Raw genomic sequence first — 19,726 nt, 5'->3', positions numbered from 1 at the left:
TCCTGAGAAGTCTGAACTGAAATGAGCAAGGCTACCGGCCACCATCCTGCCAACCTTTAACAGGAGCTCTATTGAGAGCATCCTGGCCAGCTGCATCACAGTGTGGTACAGTTGCTGCAGAGAAATGGATTGGAGGTCAATCCACAGGACCATAAGAGTGGCAGAGAGGATCACTGGAATTTCCCTCCCCCTCATCAATGTGCTACCGGAATCGATGTCTGAAGAGGGTAGGCAAAATTGTTTTGGATCACTACCACCCTGCACACAGCATCTACTCCCGTAGCCGGAACCACCAGGCTGAGAAACCGCTTCTTCCCACGTGCCATGAGAATGCTGAACGACTAAAGGAAGTATTTGTATTAACCATCTGAGATTCTGATATTTACTAAACAATATTTATTTAGTTAGTTATATTAATACTTGTCCTACATGTGTACTGTTTGTCTGTATGCATGTTATGTCTGGTTGTGTGTCTGTGTGTTTTGCACCAAGGGTTGGAGAAAGCTATTTTTTTCAGGTTGTACTTGTGCAATCACAAGACAATAAACTTGAAGTTGAACTTGGTAATTTGAGAGCCATGGTGGTTTTTACTGCCATGGGGAGCCCAGGCATGGATCTGCCACTGCAAAAGATGCCAGACCACTTCCTTGGAGAAGCTTCCAAACACATTGCTCTTCGGTCATCTGCCATAAAACTTGCACTCCTTTAGAATGTGTGGAGGGTAAGAATTCCTGGCCAAAGCTCTTATATCTTCCTTCTGCGCCAATGTGACTAGGCCTTCAAGCCACCTCATCCTTTACAACATACCAGAGACTCTGCAAAGTACAACCAAAATACACTTTGATTCAAGTGATGGTGCTCGCTTGAACCTCAGCCAGGATCATGTGTCCTTTTTTTTTAGTACAACCCTCTCTCAGCTAAACTCTCTTCAATTTGCCAACTACTGTGCCTGCTCCATTGCAAACAAACTTGCAAGTCACTGAAGATCCATCTGAAATGCTAAAGTGGAGGAGTTCTTCCTTCAGCAAAGGCCAGCTGACTCATCTGTGCTTAACTCAGCCTGTTAGTTAGCTTCATTTTGCAGGGCCGATCTGGGATGCATTGCACCACAGGCTGATGTTACTAACTGCCCACTCTGCACCCCTCCAGCCATGTCCAACTGCGCCACTGTGCTGTTCTATTTACTGAGCAGCTTGATGCTGTGAACTAGTGGTTATCAGCCGGTGGGTCATGGCCACAACAGGTTTCCATGTGGGTCACCGAGACTTCCCAACCCTCTGAGGTTTGTCTCAGCCCTCCCAGGTGATCTTGGGTGGCGTGGCGAGCAATCTACCACTGAGGTCAGTGAGGTCATCTGGCCTTCTCTTAAAACAAGTGGCTTAGTACTCTGCACTCAGTCATGGTTCCCATCAGTCCTCCACACAAGAAGTGTGTGTTTCCTGTCTTCTAATAGCTTGTTGTTCTTCACTTCAGTCAAGACACAAGAGGCTCCTGTTTATAAGGTAAAAAGGCACATGATAGATTTCACCTCTAAAACTGGATATAAATTATTTTTGCAAAAAATTTTCATTGAAGATTTACCCTGGATGGAATTGCGTGACTGTAGCATATGTTACGTTTACTTGGCTGTTGTGAGCAAATGAATAACCTTTAACGTTCAAGGAATCATCCCAACACGATAGAAATAAATTAAACATAAACTAACAGATCATGTTATGTATGGTAATTATTCAGAAGATAAACCCCCTTTGTAAATTGCAATAAAATTAGTGTTTTCTTATGTTATTTGATGAGCTTATCATGATTTGGATATTAATTTCCTCTGGAAATTACTCATTTAAAAAAATATAACTTTTTTAGACTTTTGGAAATAGACTAGATTTTGAGTCAAATAATAACAGGTACAGTTATCAGGCTTTTATTCTTATGTCAATAAACATTGATCTATATATTTATAGTTAAAACACAGACAAACCATGAAAATTTTTTTTAAAAGAGACATTAACTTGAAACGGATGTACCACGAAATAGCACCATTACTCTTTGGCAACACTGTGTTTCAAACATAAAACTTATATTTTCATGTAGTATCAGTGTTTCTTGAGATAATAGGCTTTTAATTTTTTTTTTAATCTCAAAAACAAATCTATTTTTAAAAGTCTAAAAAGGGTTATATCTCAAATTTCTTTTTCCTTCATTTTGTATTCAATAATTTTTTTTACAGTTCCTTCAAAAATGGCCAAACAAAGGTATGATGACCAATAGATGAAGTTCGGATTCACATCCTCCTATGATCATGGAGAATTAAGAGGTCAACGTGTCCTGTGTCATAAGGTTCTCGGAGATCCCTCTCTGTGGCCACCCAAGTTGCAACTGCACCTGATGAAGATTCATCCGCAACAGCAGCATAAGGACGTGGATTTCTCCTGCATCAGCTGCATGGCTGGTGGACAGGACTCCTGCAGCCTCTCCTGCATCAGCTGCACAACTGGTGGATGGGACATTTGCAGCTTCTCCTGCATCTGCTGCACGGCTGGTGGATGGGACACTTTCAGTTTCTCCTGTATATGCTACACGGCTGGTGGATGGGACACTTGCAGCTTCTCCTGCATCTGCTGCATGGCTGGTGGATGGGACACTTTCAGTTTCTCCTGTATATGCTACACGGCTGGTGGATGGGACACTTGCAACTCCTCCTGCATCAGCTGCATGGCTGGTGGATGGGATACTTGCAGATTCTCCTGCATCTGCTGCATGGCTGGTGGATGGGACACTTTCAGTTTCTCCTGTATATGCTACACGGCTGGTGGATGGGACACTTGCAACTTCTCCTGCATCAGCTGATCGGCTGGTGGATGGGACATTTGCAGCCTCTCCTGCATCTGCTGCATGGCTGGTGGATGGGACACTTGCAACTTCTCCTGCATCAGCTGCATGGCTGGTGGATGGGACACTTTCAGTTTCTCCTGTATATGCTACACTGCTGGTGGATGGGACACTTGCAACTTCTCCTGCATCAGCTGCATGGCTGGTGGATGGGACACTTGTAGCTTATCCTGCATCTGCTGCATGGCTGGTGGATGGGAAAATTGCAGCTTCTCCTGCATCTGCTGCGCGGCTTGATGCTTCTTTTGATTTCTTTCAATACTTTCATGTATCACTTTGCTTACGACTTTGTAATTTATTTGTGATAAGATTATTCTGTTCCATGTGCATGTGCATGATGCCTTGAAGGCTGTAGCTATGGTTCTGTTCCACAAATTTAATAACTGTTTCCAAAGACTTTTTTGAGTAGCCTTTTTTATTTTGTATATTGTAGACTTTCTGATGTTGTGTGTTTCCATTAGAACAGTATTGCTCACACCATGTTCTAGTTTCTTAATTGTTTTAAGTTCGTCACTCAGTTTCAATGTGTTCTTCCTTCTCTTCACACCACAGGTTTATCTACTTTAGGATCTATTATTATGGATTTGTACATATGTCTGCTATGTATAGTTGCCACTGTGCACCTGTGACCCTTGCGCATACACAGAAAAGCCCACTAAATTTTGAGAGTTTTCAAAAAGTCCAGTTTCTCGGGTAGTCCAGATTCCTGACTTCTGCTGTATCATTATCACTCTCTCAACTACTGGAGTTTTAAAATTATTAAATTTAAAAATTTCAGTTATTTTCAAATATGTTACTAAAAGAAATAACTGAGGGAGAAATTTATATTTTCTCTGCCGTATGTCCAGAAAGCTGCTTTGCAAAGGGAGAGATATTCTGAAAGCTGCTTTCTAAATATTGTTGCAATGTGCATTTGTCTTCAAACGGGTGCAGGCCAAAAGTTACATGTGGCAAGTATGTTACACCAGTATGTCTAAGCCTTTGGTCCATGATCCACTGGTGGTCCATGTGTTTGTTATAGGTGTGCCACGGCAAAAATACCAAAACAAATATTGCAAATACAAGTGCTCTTCCTCCTTTCGATGGTCTGACTCATGATTTTTTCAACTTACGATAGGTTTGTCAGAACCTGGTCCCATCGTAAGCACCTGTACAATAATCAAATGGATCTGAATGCACAATCTTTGAAGCTAACTCATAACAGCCAACCAACCCCCTCCCACACTATCCTCCCTACCATCCTTTGCCGCCCCTCCCCGGCCATCACACTGGGCTTTCCAGTTTCATGCCTGCCAAATGTCCTGCAATCAACAACATGCCCCATTCACCAAATCCTACACCATCTCAAAAACACATTACTTCCACCATGATTACTGACTCGTCCTCCATGAATATCAACCCTGGCTCCATCACTGAAAGCATGGAAGTGACCCCCAACTCCTGCTCCATGTCCATCAGCCTTCACTCCTCCAATGATCGCCAAACCTCTAGAAAACATTGATCAAATGCTTGGCAATAAATGACTTGACAGTCACTGATTTCTCCTCCAACCCCTCCCGCACCGTTCACACCCAAAATTATGAATACCTCACATTCAAGTTCAAGTTTATTATCACCTGATCTACAACCAAACGAAACAGCTTTTGTCCAGACTACAGTACATATTTATACACACAAGACAGAGCACATTATAATCACATACATGCCACAGAACTGATGTAAATATATATATAAATATTGTGGAATAATTTTCTAATTTCATATTATAAGAGTCTCAAGGTTTCAGAATGCCATTGATCAATCTCATTGTCTGTGGGAAGAAGCCATTTCCCAGCTGATTTTGTACCTCCTTCATGATGAAGTAGTGGATCAAAGATCCTGTGTGAATCTACAAAATCCATCCACCAAACCTGCCCTCCTCTGCCTGAGCACTTTGCTCCAATCACCTTTGAGACACTAAATTTCAATCTCATTTCCTTCAGAGTGAGAGAATGGTCTCTTCAGTGCCTTACCCCTCATCCTTCCCCATCATGTTAAATTACTGACCTCTTGGCATTTCATCTGATTTAGAATTCCCAAAAATCTGTGAATGTCCAATAAACCTCAGTCAGTTTATTGTTCTAAGTAAAACACAAGGTCACAAAATTATAAGACATAAGAGCAGAAATAAGCTATTCAGCCCATCAACTCAGCCCCTCTACCCAACCCTAAGCTGATCCATTTTCCCAATCAGCCCCACTAACAATTCTTCAGCACACTTCCACTTGCAGGGAATTCTCTTTCCTCATTACCCCTTCAAAATTCCTTACTAGATGCTTCTCAGAACTGAATTCCTTTTTAACATTTTTTCAATGTAGCTGACCAGTCCAGTGATATTTTCCCACAGTCCAAAATTTACTTCTTCAGGAACAATCACAATTTTTGTGTTATCTTCCAATTTCTGAATTGCACCACTGATATATTTAAGCCAAAATCATCCGTCTACATGAAGGGTGCCCAAGCGTTGGTTTTAGTGGGCCATTGTGAGGTCAGAGCTGGAGTCTGTCGGCCATATTTGTTACTGGCATGAGCAATGACATCAAATGATGTATCACACTTTTGACAGCTCTTGCACATAATTCTACCATGGGTTAATGCTTTGTGAGAACAGGTTTTAATCGGGTGGATTGAGATATATTTCATTGTTTGCTAAAAGATTCCATCCAACCTGGGCCTGGATATTCAATGTCCTGCAACCTCTCCCATTCTCTGCTCATATCCTCAGTAGTCCATCAAAACATTTAAATCATCTGCCCAACCAAACCCAGGGGCCATCGATCAAAGAAATTAAATTGGGTCAAACGCCTGTGCCACACTCACCTTGAGCATCCTGCTTCCCCTCCCCTTGAGATCCTCTCTTTGGCCCCTGCCCACCCCTCCTGCACCAGATTGTTCGATCCTTGCTCCAGCACACTTCCCATATGATCTCTGTCACAATGCGAATGATCTGGAACACAGCAGAATACTAGAGGCCCTTCAATGGGCAAATCTGAAAGGTGCCATGTGCTAAATTTGGTGAAAATGAAATGATTTGTTAATGAGCTGTGGGTAATCCTGCTGTCAACAGTCTATTGATCATTAAACGTTGTCAATTATTTCCATAAGACCATAAGATATATATGGCCAGAAGTGGGCCATTTGGCCTATCGAGTCCGCTCCCCTATTCCAACATCTTCCCACTCAGCTGCACTCCCCTGCCTTCTCTCCACAACCTTTGATACCCTGAGTATTAAGATATCTATCAATCTTTGCCTTAATACACCATATTTCAAAATTCCTTTATTGTCTTTTAATAAATATTGGACAAAATTTGCTTTAGTCTAGCAGAAGGTAGACAGATTCGCCATCAGCAGAAATTGCTGGCTGCCTCATACAGTCAGAGAAGGGGACACAAAAGATAGCCCTTCAAAGTCATGGAGTGGCTATGGATTCAGCTCTAGCTCTCCTGCAGCCTCACAGACTCCATAAAATTGGACATATATATGACATTCTTTTGTTAACTGGAGCTGGTTCCCTTGGGTTTTAACATTTTGACCAACCTGATTCATCAGACTTGTCTAAGACCTTGCAGGTTAAATCAAATACATTACTTTCATTCAACATCCTTGTTATTGCATTCTGAAGAAGGATCATCATCCTGAAATATTAACTTTGTTTCCATCTTGATAGATGCTGCCTGACCCACTGAGACACTCCAGCATTTCTATTTTCATTTCAAAAATATTTTTTTAGCTGTAAAGTATTGGGGACATCCAGAGTTCATGAAAGACATGATATGCAGTAGGTATTTGTAAAAACAATGTGGGATAAACTCAGCAGTGTACTTCATCAAGGTATGAGCAAAATGTTGAATAAAATTGAGGGGGGGGGGGAAATCAGGGGGAGGAGCACAGTCCCACAGGCTGGAGGTAATAGGTGGATAAGGGAGGAAGGGCACAGCAGCAAACAGGGGGAGGAGGGATGGCTGGGGGAATGGAGAGGGAAGGGTTTGAAGAATTGGAGGAAAGGAGACAGAGGGATAGGGATGAGGGGGAGCGTGGGGAGTGGTCTAGCAGAAAGTCGGTTAATGCCGTCCGTTTGGAGAGTGCGCAGATGGAATATTAGGTGTTGCTCCGCCAATTTACGGTGGCCCTGCTTTAGCTGTGAATGGGGCCATGGACAGTTGGTGCAAGAGTGGGGCACGGAATTGAAATGGTTGGCCACTGGGAGATCCCTGTCATTGATGCGGACAAAGATATTTGTATTTGTCCTGTTTTTTTCGCAAGTTTTCAATGAACTTATTTTAAGACGCAAGCATTATACAATGAGCAGATGAATGATTCATTCACACTTTGTGTGGGCATTGGTCTCCACATTTACTGTGAAAATGAATGCAGAGTGAAGGAAACAACCTTCATAAGTGTGATTTCTATATGTGGCTATTCTGTAAGTATGGGTGGAAACTATAACAATTTTGCTGTGGATCGAACAACCTTTTTTAGAATTTGCTGTATGTTGTTCAAGAGTTATCATGTGTTGGACATTCCTAGAGATTTTGGCAGATAATATTTCTTGTCTGCAGTTATAATGTGGATTGATTTGTGTGGATAAATTCTCTGATAGGGTCTTGCTGGTTATGAAGCTTCGGTTGACCAAAGTATGCATTAGAATGCTCTTCGTGGACTTCTATCCATACCAGTGGAAAATAAATGGAAATTACTGCAGTCATTTCCAGATATGGAGAGTCTACCCCTGCTCCTATTTTCTGGTGTATTTCAGGAGGTGGGAAAAGGCTGTGAATTTGAGGGAAACCAGCAGGGCAGGGGATGGAGAAGTGGAGGTGTAATAGGGAGTGCGAGGAAGAGAGGAGGAGGAGGAGGAAATGAGAGATAAGGAGACTGATAGACTGTGTCAAAAGTTAAGTAACATGCAAGGGGTTTCAGCTTGGTGACATTTATATTGTGGGGGGAAATAATTTAAACTTTCTTGATGCATCTCACAGAGGCATGGACTCAATTAGTACTAGTTGGCTTCAGCTTTACCTCAAAACTGGATCATCTGGACATTCTAAGGCTCCAGGGGTGGCTAACCTTTTAATTTTTAATTTAGATATTCAGCATGGTACAAGCCATTTCGGCCCATGAGTTTATGCTGCCCAATTAACCTACACCCCCGGTATGTACTTGTGGGCCGAAATGCCCTGTTACCTTGCTGTATGTCTAAATTAAAAGGTTGGCCACCCCCTGTAAGGATGAGTTGCTGCTCTATTGCTCTGGAATGAATGGAGAGAGAAGGATAACTGGTGGGATATCCAACTCAGTAAGAGCGAATGTTCTTCATTTGTGTTAACTGTTCTGCTGCTTGACCTGCTGTGTTTACAGCATTTTTTGTTTCATGTGTGTAATACTTAACACTTAACACTCTTTACTAATTGACAGCACTTCTTGATATTGGACCAGGCCCTCAGTCAGTCAAGAGCCTATGGTAGTTGGCATGCAATGCCCCTAACATTCCCCCTCCCCATTTCATTAGATTTCATGCAAAGAACTACAGTGGAAGAAAGTCATCTTCAATCTGAAATTACTCCTTGACTAAATTTTGGCTGTCTGTTTTTATGTGACTGGACATTGCAGTGCATTCTCATTACATGCCTTTGTAGTGGATTTACACCTGAAAGGTGATATATAAATGCAAGCTGATGATGCCATTTGTCCATTACATTAACTTCCACTGTGCACTCGAGAAGCATAGCTCACTTCTGACCTCAGTTAACCATATTTGTGGGTTTGGTCCCAAGTCCAGATACACAAACCCCAAGTCTGTGCACTCCAGTGATGACAGGGTCAGATATTCAGGAGACATTTTTCTTCATGGACACAATGCATGTTAAACCTTGCACACCAAAAAATGTTGGAATAAGAGGCCCTGGGTTGCATTTTCTTTCTTCTTAATGCACCATGTCTTTTGTTGTCTCAGGGACAGACAGAGATGCACCATTGACTAGGAAATGGTGTGCTGACTGTACCTAGCACAGCAACACATTTGATAGGAGCAGTGAGCAACCTTTGTATCAGTTTGTATTCCACTTTCCAGAGGAGGTAACAAGGAGACTTGTAATGGTGAGGAAAAAGGCTGCTTTCTTGAGACACTGCCTCTTGTAAAATGTCCTTAATGAAGTGATGCCCATGATAGTCCTGGTCAATTTCACAACTCTCTGTAGCCTTTTCCTGTCCTGTACATTGGCATCTCCAGCCTGTTGCAACTAGTCAGAATGTCCTCCACGGTGCACCTGCAGAAATTTGCAAGTCTCTTTGGTGGCATTTGTACCTGTTATATGGTCAACACTGGTGGTGATGTAAGCAAATTTATAGATTTTATTTGAGTTGGCTACACAGTCATGGATCTAGAAAGAATACATCAGGGGACTAAGCATACAGCCTTGAAGTGCCCCTGTGTTAATGAGTGATTTCAGGGCAGGGGTTCCAATCAAGCTGCATGGCATTGTCTTGCCTGTTGCTGCAACGGCTCTTACTTTGATCACCTTCTAATATTTTTCAGATCTTTAGAGAAAGATTTATCCTGTGTTTTCCTGCAAGAATCACACTTGAGCACATTGCTGAGGAAATGCCCATGTCATTAGCTGAATAGTGCTATGGCCAGGTGGTGGTGGAAACTGGAATGGGTGGTTATTTTTACCTATTTCTGGTGCACACGTTTGAAACACTGAAGCAACGTGAGATACCTTTGCCGCTTACAAGCACAGAATGCTGCGGCATTTCAGGGGAAAATAAATTAATGCAAATCGATGGTAATGCCCAAAATAACATTTCCTGGGAAAGGCCAAATCACCTTTCTGCCTTTAAACAAAGGAAGAAATAACAGAAGTGAACAAGGAGTGTCCAGATGCTCCAAAACTCCAAAAGTGCCGGAGAAATTATGGCATTTATACATGCATCTTTCACAGCATTGACTTTAGAGCTGTGGTCACAGATAGTTTAGAAACTCCAGTGGCACAAGAAAGATTTAGCAAAGCTTTGACAAAAGGTAGAGGTTATTATGTCTAAATCTGCATAAAAATAGAACTTATCCTATGAGCTCCAATAAATAGAAAGACAATGTCATGTGATTTGTTGTCTGTAATTATGTAACATAATTCAGTACTATTTCCTTCGATCAATCGTTGACAAAAACAATCTGCTGGAGGAACTCAGCTAGTGAGAGAAAAAAAAAATTGTTGACTTCTTGGTTCCAAACCCTTCATCAATTCCAGCATATTGCAGTCTTTCCAAATTGGATGACAAGCCCTGGAGTAAATTTCAAGATTCCAGATGTCATGTAATAGGACAGGACATGGAATATTACACAAAACTGGCTTCTTCCTGCTGTAAGAGTCACCAATTTAATCGTTCATAGAAGTTTCTTGAAACCTTGGGGGATTTTAAAGCCCACCAAAGTGGCCAGAGGAAGTCCAGAATGAATTTATCACAACTGTAATCAAGTACATATTTCTTCAGGCTTCATGAGGGATGTTTAGGGATCTGGAGACTGCAGTTTCTGGAATCTGAAGTGAAAAACAACTTGCTGGAGAAACTCAGCAGAACTCAGGACATAAGGAATGATCAATGCTGTAGGCTGGAACCCTTCATCAGTTCCTCCAGCGGATTGTATTACATTAAGGGATACATTACCCTGCATCTTTCTTCTGCAAAATCACAAGATATCCTTGAACTCCAGGAGCCATGTGTGCCCTGGTAGGCATTCTGACTTTGCTCAGAATAATCTAATATTCTGTTGTATGGAAATCTCAGTCGTCTGGCAATTTCCTCATCACACTCTCTTTAAACTCCTTGGATTTTAATTCCAACTCTTCACTTAAACCCTCCGGGGCTCTGTTTCCTGCACTTCCTTTAATCGGACAGATTTACTTTGTGACAGTATGTGATTAAAAAAAGGCAATTAAAAGTGTGTCAATGTATTGATAGGAATAATATCCAACAGTCTGAAAACATCTGCCAATCCACCACCGTCAAGGTCCACAAAGGATGCCATAGAACATTATAGCATAGAAATAGGCTCTTTGGCCCATCTAGTCTATGCCAAACTACTATTTTAAATTTACATTTAGACATACAGCCCTTCTGGCTCATGAGCCCATGCCATCCAATTATACCCAATTAACCTACAACCCTGAACATTTTGAAGGATGCAGCCAGAAAAAATCCACGAAACATGGTGAGAATGTACAAACTCATTACAAACAGCGCCAGATTCAAACTCAGGTCACTGACACTGTAATAGCGTTGCACTAACCGCCATGCTAACCATGCCGCCCCACTAAACTTGCCGCCTTGCGCCACTGACCTGCAACCAAACCATAACCCTCCATATCCCTCCCATCCATGTACCTGTCCAAATGTTTCTAAAATGTCATAGAACCACATGGATGGATCTGAAGGTTGTCGAAGAATACAAGATGATATAGATAACATGCAGAGTTGGGCAGAAAAGCAGCAGATAGATTTCAATCTAGATAAGTGTGAGGTGATGCATTTTGAAAGGACTAACCAAAAGGCGGAATACATGGTTAATAGTTGGTTACTTAAGAGTGTGGATGAACAGAGGGATCTTTGGGTCCAAATCCATACATCCCTCAAGGTCGCTGCACAGGTTGATAGGATAGTTAAGAAGGCCTATGGGATGCTAGGATTCATTGATAGGGGATTTAATTCAGGCGTAGAGGTCATGTTACAACTACAAATCTTTGGTTAGACCACACTTCAGAGTTTTGTGTTCAGTTCTGGGGTCACCACATTATAGGAAGGAATGTGGAAGCTATGGAGAGGGTGCAGAGGAGATTTACCAGGATGTTGTCTGGATTGGGAAGCAAGCCTTATGAGGCAAGGTCAGCAGAGATGGGACTCTTCTCTTTGGAGTGTAGAATGATCAGAGGAGACTTGATAGAGGTCTACAAGATTATGAGAGGCATAGATAGGCTGGACAGCCATTGCCTGTGTCCTAGGACAGGATTAACAAACACCAGAGGACATATGTACAACTTGAAGGAAAGAAAGTTTAGGGGAGACATCAGGGCTAAGTTTTTTACACAGAAAGTTGTGGGTGCCTGGAATCTTTGCCGGGATGGAGATGGAAGTTGAAATATTGGGGGCATTTAAGAGACTCTTAGACTTACACATGGATGAAAGAAAAATAGAGGGTTATGGGGTAGGGAGCGTTTAATACAGTTGTTCTCAACCTTTTTCTTTCCACATACATACCACTTTAAGTAATCACCAATATGCCATTGGTGCTCTGTGATTATTAAGGATATGTGAGTGAGAAGGGAACATTGAGAACCACTGCTCCAGACCCAATTGTTACTGAAATATTTTGCTCGAGGAAAATTGTCATTGGCCCATTACCTTTGGAGTTATGAAACCGTGAACATAATGAGTCAATTAGGTATGATTAAAACTTTTTCTTTTCACTCACATACCACCTTAAGAAATCTCTTACCAATCGCAAAGAAATTATGGCATAGGGAATACTTAAAGTGGTATGAGAGTGGAAAGAAAAAGCCTGAGAACCACTGGTTTAGTACTTTTTCTTAAGAAGGGATATATGGGTTGGCTCAACATTGAGGGCTGAATGGCCTGTACTGTGCTCTATTGTTCTATGTTGTAGTCATTTAATGTTCATTAGAAAGGTGATTGGCTGTCATTACATGGCTGAGATGTGGTGGTTAATATCAGAATGGTCTCAGCTTGTTGTTTTTTAAAATGCATTTTTTCTGTTGTAGTTTCTTTGAAATGTGCTGTGCTATCCCTCTCTATTCATTAGTCATCAATGACAATTCTGGGACATAGAGGACTTGAACCAGATCCTTGCCAGTGATAAAGTAGAATGTTTTCATTGGTCACCTGTTACATTTCCACAGTGATGTTTGTAATAGGCACCCAATTTAGTAATGCTTTATAAGATGAACTTCTGGCTTTTCGCATGAAAAGAAAAGATGAAATTGTTCACTTGGGTGCAGCAGAATTACCACCAATTGGTATTGCAAAAAAACTTGCAGTGTAAACATGTAAACAAAGAACTGTAAACAGATAACAAATGTAAACAAACTGACTGTGCAATACAGAAGTAAGAGTCCTTAAATAAGTCTCTGATTGAGTTGGTCATTGAGGAGTCTGATGCTCTAGGGGTAGCAACTGTTCCTGAACCTGGTGGTGCGAGTCTTGTGGCACCTATGCCTCTTTCCTGATGGCAGCAGCGAGAACAGAGTGTGTAGATCCTTGGTGATCGCTGCTGCTTTCTGATGGCAGCGTTCCCTATAGATGTACTCAATAGTGGGGAGGGTTTTGCCTGTGATGTCCTGGGCTGTGTCCACTACCTTTTTCAGGGCTTTACGCTTAGGGGTATTGGTATCCCCATACCAGACCATGATTCAGCTGGTCAGCACACTTTCCACCAAACCTCTGTAGAAATTTGCCAGGGTTTCTGGTGTTATACCAAACTTCTGCAAACTCCTGAGGAAGTAGAGGCACTGACATGCTTTCTTCACTATGCCATTGGTGTTTGGGTCCAAGAAAGATCCTCCAAGATAGTGACTCCCAAGAACCTAAATTTGCTCACCCTCTCCACCTTTGATTCCCCAATGATCACTGGATTGTTTACCTCTAACTTTCCTGAAGTCAGTGATCAGCTCCTTAGCTTTGGTGACATTGAGTCCAAGGTTGTTGTTGGTGCGCCATTCAGTCAAGTTTTCAATTTCCATCCCATATACTGACTCATCCCCTTCCTTTATACAACCCACTACTGTGGTATCTTCAGCAAATTTATAGATGGTGTTATTGTCATACTGGGCTACACGGTTGAAGGTCACAGACTTTCAAGCTACATCTGATGGCTAACATGATGAAGCTGGATGATGGAAGAGAGAATGGTAGGAAGTCAAATCTGCCAAATGCTTTGGGCAGGTTGGTGTGCAAGAAAGGATAGAGCAAGCTATGGAGTCCCAAGGTATGATGGTTACAGTCAGAAAGAATTCTAAATCAAATGTATTCAATTACTCAGTGCTCACTGTGCCAGAGAATGGACCAGATACAGCCATGGCTGCCTTGCTGAAGTCCACCTCAATCCCATTACATCATTGGATGTCCCTACCCAGCCAGAAAACATTTTTCCTTCATCTTCATACCAGGTGCCACAGACCTCTGAAATCTAGTGAATTACAGAAACGAAACATCTCCACAAGCTCCAGGACCTTGCGATGTCCCAGGTCACTTTCTAAAATTCCTCTGGAACCTTCCACTCACTCTCCTGCGATACATTCAAAACTCCAATGAAGACCTGAAAACCAACTCACCAAAAATAAAACTGTGATATATTACCACAGAGGATCCCTGGCTTTGATCTCCTGCAGAGGTTGTAATCATCTCTAAAAAATATCTGTCCACATTATTGATATTAAGGACTTTTCCATTGTGCACTATTAAGGATAAAGATCATGTTATGGTGCAATCAGAGATATTGCAGTGATACACTTTGCCTCTTCAGATGCAATTTTCTTGCTTCAACATCAAAATAAAAAGTACACTTGTTGCTCTACGATGACAGTAGAAGGCAATATAAAAGAAGGAAAGAAAATATCAATCTAATTTATCAGTTTCAAAATTTATTGTCATGAACGTGCCACAAAATACTTTGTGGCAGCATTACAGGTGCAAAAATATTGCTATAAATTCTGTGGTTGTGGTTCATTGTTCATTCTAAAATCTGATGGCAGAGGTAAAGAAGCTGACCTTGTGCTGCTGGGTGTTCATCTTCAGGGTCTTGTACTTCCTTCCCAATAGTAGCAGCGTGAAGAGAGCATGGCCTGGATGGTGATGGTCCTTGAGGATAGAGACATCTTTTTTAAGATACCACCTCATGTGGCCAAGTTCACAACTCTCTGTAGCCTTTTCCTGTCCTGTACATCGGCACCTCCATATGAGACAGTGATGCAACCAGTCAGAATGGACTTCATGGTATCCAGAACCTGTAGAAATTTGCAAGAGTCTTTGGTGACATACCAAATCTCTTCAAATATCTCAGGAAGTATAGCTGCTGGCGAGCCTTTTGTGATTGCATTGACATGGAGGCCCCAGGATAAATCTTTAGAGATGTTGATACTCAGGAACTTGAAGTTCCTAATCCTTTCCACTCCTGACCCCTTGATGAGGACTATTTCGTGCTCTTCTGATTTCCCTCTCCTGAAGTCCACAATCAGCTCTTGATTTTACTAACATTTGACTGCAAGGTAGTTGTTGTCTCCCTCCTGTCTGTTTCCTCATTTCTATCTATGATTTTGCTGACAACCGTATACAACCTTTAAATATGTTTTATTTTGGTACCTGAACTGCATCTCACCTGACACCAATGTATCCTTTCAGATCATAAGGCCATAAGACCTAGGAGAAGAATTGGGCCATTCAGCCCATCGGGTCTACTCCACCATTTGAATCGTGGCTGATTTCTATTTAACCCCATTCTCCCAACTTCTCCCCAATTTCGAGGCGCAGTGCCCAAAACTATGTGCAGATTTCCAGTCGGGGTGTGATGAAGGCTCCAAGGAACTGAAATGTAACAGCTGGCAGGGGATAAGCAGTTATATTTCATGAACAATTTGGCTTGGAAAATATTTGCATTTAAAACAATATAGTTCATTGTGAAAATGAAAATAGTTTTCACACAATGTACTGTGTGTTGTCAGGCTCTATGGAATCAACACAGTCTCACCACTAGTTAAACACCTCATAATTTTGGTGTTTGTTTTAGTCACTAATTATCATTCCCTTTATCAGTTCTCACACCTAGTCTCATCTGGAATTTCAGTTTAGTGGAGAAACAAATTTACATTCATTCAGAAGAGCCATTCTTCACCTTTCTTTGGCTATGGCCTCCTTCGAACTTTGCTCAAAGTTTACAGGCCCCCTTCCCTGTGAAACAGTCAAGTTTTGGTATCTTCTGTAATTTAGTCTTTCAGACTACATAAGAAACATAAAAATATTTAGGTTGCATGAGGTGAAAAGAAAACAAGGCTTTTACTTCTGTGGCCCCTGGAGTTTGGGGGAGGGAAGCCATAGGCGCCCCATTGAGAATGGCTGATTTAGAGTCATGTTTGGATCTCCTTTGAATGTCTATCTGCTGTAAACTGGATCAATTTAATCAACTGTTTTATTTGCATTCTTTGAGTTAACTCTTGCACAATTGTATCAATATTTTAGACAGATAGTTTGTTTGTAAATACTTAGGCAAAAACTATCAATAAAAAACCAATTCCAATGGTAACTGAATCAATCAGATCAAAGTGAAGCACGAAAGTCTGCAGATGCTGTGACTGTAGTAAAAACACAGAAATGCTAGAGGAACTCAGTAGGCCCTGCACCATCCATAGGAGGTAAAGATATATTACCAATATTTTGGGCCTGAGTCCTTCCTCAATCCCTTGAAGCGTCAATCAGATCTCAACCTATTTAGGCAGCTTGTAAGATGGGAGATGGATTGGTATATTGGTCTTGCCATATTAGTATAATCCAACTGATGGAGATATTGAAATCCTTTTACAATGTCTCAAATTTATTTTTTAATCATTTCTGGGATTATTGCAAAATGGGTTTATTATCATTGCTGTTTGTGCTCCCTTTTCATTCCTTTTCCTATCTTCTTGGGTATTAAAACAAATGATTAAAAATGAAAAGAAAAGATAGGCATTACTTTATCCAGTAATCTGATTTTCAGTGAAGAATTTGGACTTGAAAATTGATTTCCAAACAGGAGTGACTCTTGGACAACATTGATCCTATTTACTATCAGCCATTGTTGATGGTAATCATATTGATTAGCTAGTAAATTGGGCAGGAGAAGGGCAAATTCAATTTAATCTTGATATGTGCGAGGCGATGCATATTGGGGGATTTTATAAGGGAAGGGCACACACTAAGGAGGTAATTGTGGACTTCAGGAGAGGGAAATCAGGAGAACACGAACCAGGGGTGAACCAAGGGTTAGGATCTTCAAATTCCTGGGTGTCAACGGCTCTGAACATGGGGTGGCATGGTTAGCATAGCAGTAGCGCAACACTGTTACAGCATCAGCGATCAGGACTGGGCTTCGAATCCCGTGCTGTCAGTAAGAAGTTTGTACGTTCTCTCCTTGTCTGCGTGGGTTTTTCCTGGGGGCTCTGGTTTCCTCCCGCCTTTCAAAGTCTACTGGGGGTGTAGGTCAATCGGGTGTAAATTGGCAGCACAGACTTGTGGTGGGCCAAAAGGGCCTGTTACTGTGCTGTGTGTCTACATTTATAATATAAATTTAAAATTAAAATTAAAATGAATTAACTTAACATTTAAACATTTTAAAAATCTATCCTGGGGCTTCCATGTTGTTGCAATCATGAAGAAAGCTCATCAGTGGGTATATTTCATGAGAAATTTGAGGAGATTTGTTATGTCTCCAAAGACTTGCAGATTTCTACAGGTATACCACAGAGAGCATTCTGACAGTTGTATCACTGTCTGGTATGGAGATGCCAATACACAGGACAGGAAAAGGCTGCAGAAGATTGTAAACTTGGCCAGTGCCATCATGGACATTAGTCTTCACTCCATTAACGGAATCTACAAGAGGCGGTGTCTCAAGAAATTATCTTATTTCCTCAAGGATCCTCACCACCCAGGCCATGCCCTTTTCTCACTGCTACCGTCAGGATGGAGGTACAGGAGCCCAAAGACGAACACCCAATGGTACCAAAACAGTTCCTTCTTCCCTCTGCCATCAGATTTCTGAATGGACAATGAATCACAGACACTACCTCATTTACTCTTGTTTTTGGACTAATGTAATTATTTAAAAAAAAATGTAATTTATAGTCATTTTGCACATGTAATGCGGCCACAAAATAACACATTTTGTGACATGCTCATGAAAATAGATTTTGATTCTCATTTGTTTTCTCAGAGGGTATCCTGAGGTTCTAAAAAGATAGAAAGAAACTCCCTCCTATGGTAGAGGTGTCTTAAACCCACAGGCTGTAGATTTAAGATGAGGGCTAAGGAGAAACACACTGCTCAACAAGGAAGGTACGAGAGCTGGTGTAACGACTGGACTGCTGCTGATGCGGACTGGGGAGAGCGGTGTGGTGGAGACACAGCACTGCCCAGGCTTAATACAGACAGTTCCATACAGGCATTGAATGGCCTGTTGGAGAAGCTGTCAATGTTTTTAAATTAAAATCCTGCAACCACGTGTCTGTGCCAAAGATGGCGATGCCGGTGCTCAGCAGAAGCCACAAGGGGATGCCGAATCTGGGGACAGAGGACCAGCGGAGGGTACCAAAACCGAGAACACCCACTGGTGAGAAGAAGCAGAAGCAGAGCAGATGACCCGACAGGACGGTAACCACAGCAGAGTGGATCAATGAGGGACCCAGTGGCTGAAGGACACTACAGGACGACGACCATGGCAGAGGATTAGTGGCTGAGGGACCTCCACAGGGTATGGGCAACTTGCAGTCGGGGGACTTGCACGGGCTGCGGCCTGCTGGAGATTGCCTCATGGGTACCAGGTATTGGAGAGGATGCTGAGGGCAAGGAGGGCCCCTAAAGGGCCTTGGGCGCTCAAGGCTTCCTCATCGTGTTGGAGATTTGGATCTGGAGTTCGGATTGCCAATGGATGGAACAGGAGTCTGCGCAACTGCAGAGGCCGCGGGGAAGCTGGAGGCGAATCCATGAACACTCAGTGATTCTGAAGGGACTCCCTTTTGCTTCTTTCTCTCGTACTGTAAGAGGCATCAGGCAACATTAACGGTGACTCTTTGTCTGCTTTACAGCAGTCAGGAGGCAATTTTCTGTAATATCACGACAATAAGGTAATCTTGAAGACGGTGGAGGCAGTGACTCTGACAACTGTTAAGAACTATCTGGACAAGTACCTGAATAATCGAAGCAGCTGCAGATCAAATGTTGGTAAATGGGATGAGTGCAGAAAGAAAATGATAATATTTCAGTACTGCACTGGAGTTTTCAACCTCTGGGTTCTGCGAGTAAAGTAACATTACATCAGGAGCCAAAATTGCAGTCATGGTGCAGAAACATGACTCACAAGGAGTTTAGAGCTCTCTGACCTCAATTTCGTGATTAACATGGACCCTTAAGATCCATTACCACGCCTTTTTCATCGTGTGGCTGGAGAAGGTGATTTCCATTTGCAGCTGCAATGAGAGAACAAAAAGAGAAAGGGTCTATGAACGTGAATTATTTTTACTCTCTGCTTGAACCGAGCATAGGAGGGGCTAGCATGCAACCAAGCAACAGAAGCCTGGCACCTCTTTCCCCCAGCTTTGCTCGTGCTCGTCTCCACCCACCCTTATTTGGCGAATGCGCGCTCTTGGCTCCCGCCGCAGCCGGGGAACGGCGGGCCTTTATTTGGAACGGTGCGGGAGGGAGGGCGCGCGCGCGCGCGTTCTCCGAGGATTGTTTCGTCACGCGTTCTCAATCACAGAGCCCGGAGCGCGAGCGGGGCTGCGGCTGCGGAGGGAGAGGGAGAGCTTGGGCAGGAGGACCACATTGCAGGTAATGCCCCGGCTCTGTGTTTTCGCCCGTGTGCTTGTTTGTTTAAAGGGCAGTGAACTTTGATAGGAAGTGTATAATGATTATGCAGGAGCGTGTGCGCGCAGATGCAGTGCCGTGGCTTTTCCTCTCCATCCCTTTTTTGTTTTTTTTTTGCATTTGTTCGGGTCCTGTTTGTTTCCTTCCCAAAACTAGACGACGCCGAGTCACCGGTGGTG

General features: G+C 42.4%; 1 protein-coding gene and 1 long non-coding RNA gene across 4 annotated transcripts in view; one reads left to right on the top strand and one right to left on the bottom strand.

The window, feature by feature from the left end:
* Positions 1 to 1,209: 1,209 nt before the first annotated feature.
* LOC138748379 (uncharacterized) lies at positions 1,210 to 19,379 on the bottom strand. Of its 2 annotated transcripts, none has more exons than XR_011347983.1 (4): positions 19,304 to 19,379; positions 19,064 to 19,150; positions 18,872 to 18,976; positions 1,210 to 1,491 (listed from the first exon to the last, which is right to left on the bottom strand). It is a non-coding gene; the product is annotated as an uncharacterized lncRNA (long non-coding RNA). The 2 variants fall into 2 exon arrangements; XR_011347982.1 differs by lacking the exon at positions 1,210 to 1,491 and adding an exon at positions 14,654 to 14,795.
* The window catches only part of LOC138748361 (adenylyl cyclase-associated protein 2-like), a 224,855-nt gene continuing 224,477 nt past the window's right edge, over positions 19,349 to 19,726 (top strand). Inside the window, exon 1 of one of the 2 annotated variants that reach the window (XM_069908429.1) lies at positions 19,349 to 19,511. The gene's annotated coding sequence lies outside the window, so the exon portion shown is untranslated. The remainder of the gene's footprint in view (positions 19,512 to 19,726) is intronic. The other variant, XM_069908420.1, reaches the window with a different exon arrangement.

This window comes from Narcine bancroftii, chromosome 1, assembly GCF_036971445.1.
Source record: "Narcine bancroftii isolate sNarBan1 chromosome 1, sNarBan1.hap1, whole genome shotgun sequence".
In the NCBI taxonomy this organism is placed as follows: domain Eukaryota; kingdom Metazoa; phylum Chordata; class Chondrichthyes; order Torpediniformes; family Narcinidae; genus Narcine; species Narcine bancroftii.
Note: the sequence above shows the minus strand (reverse complement) of the source record. Positions and strands in the feature narration are given on the sequence as shown.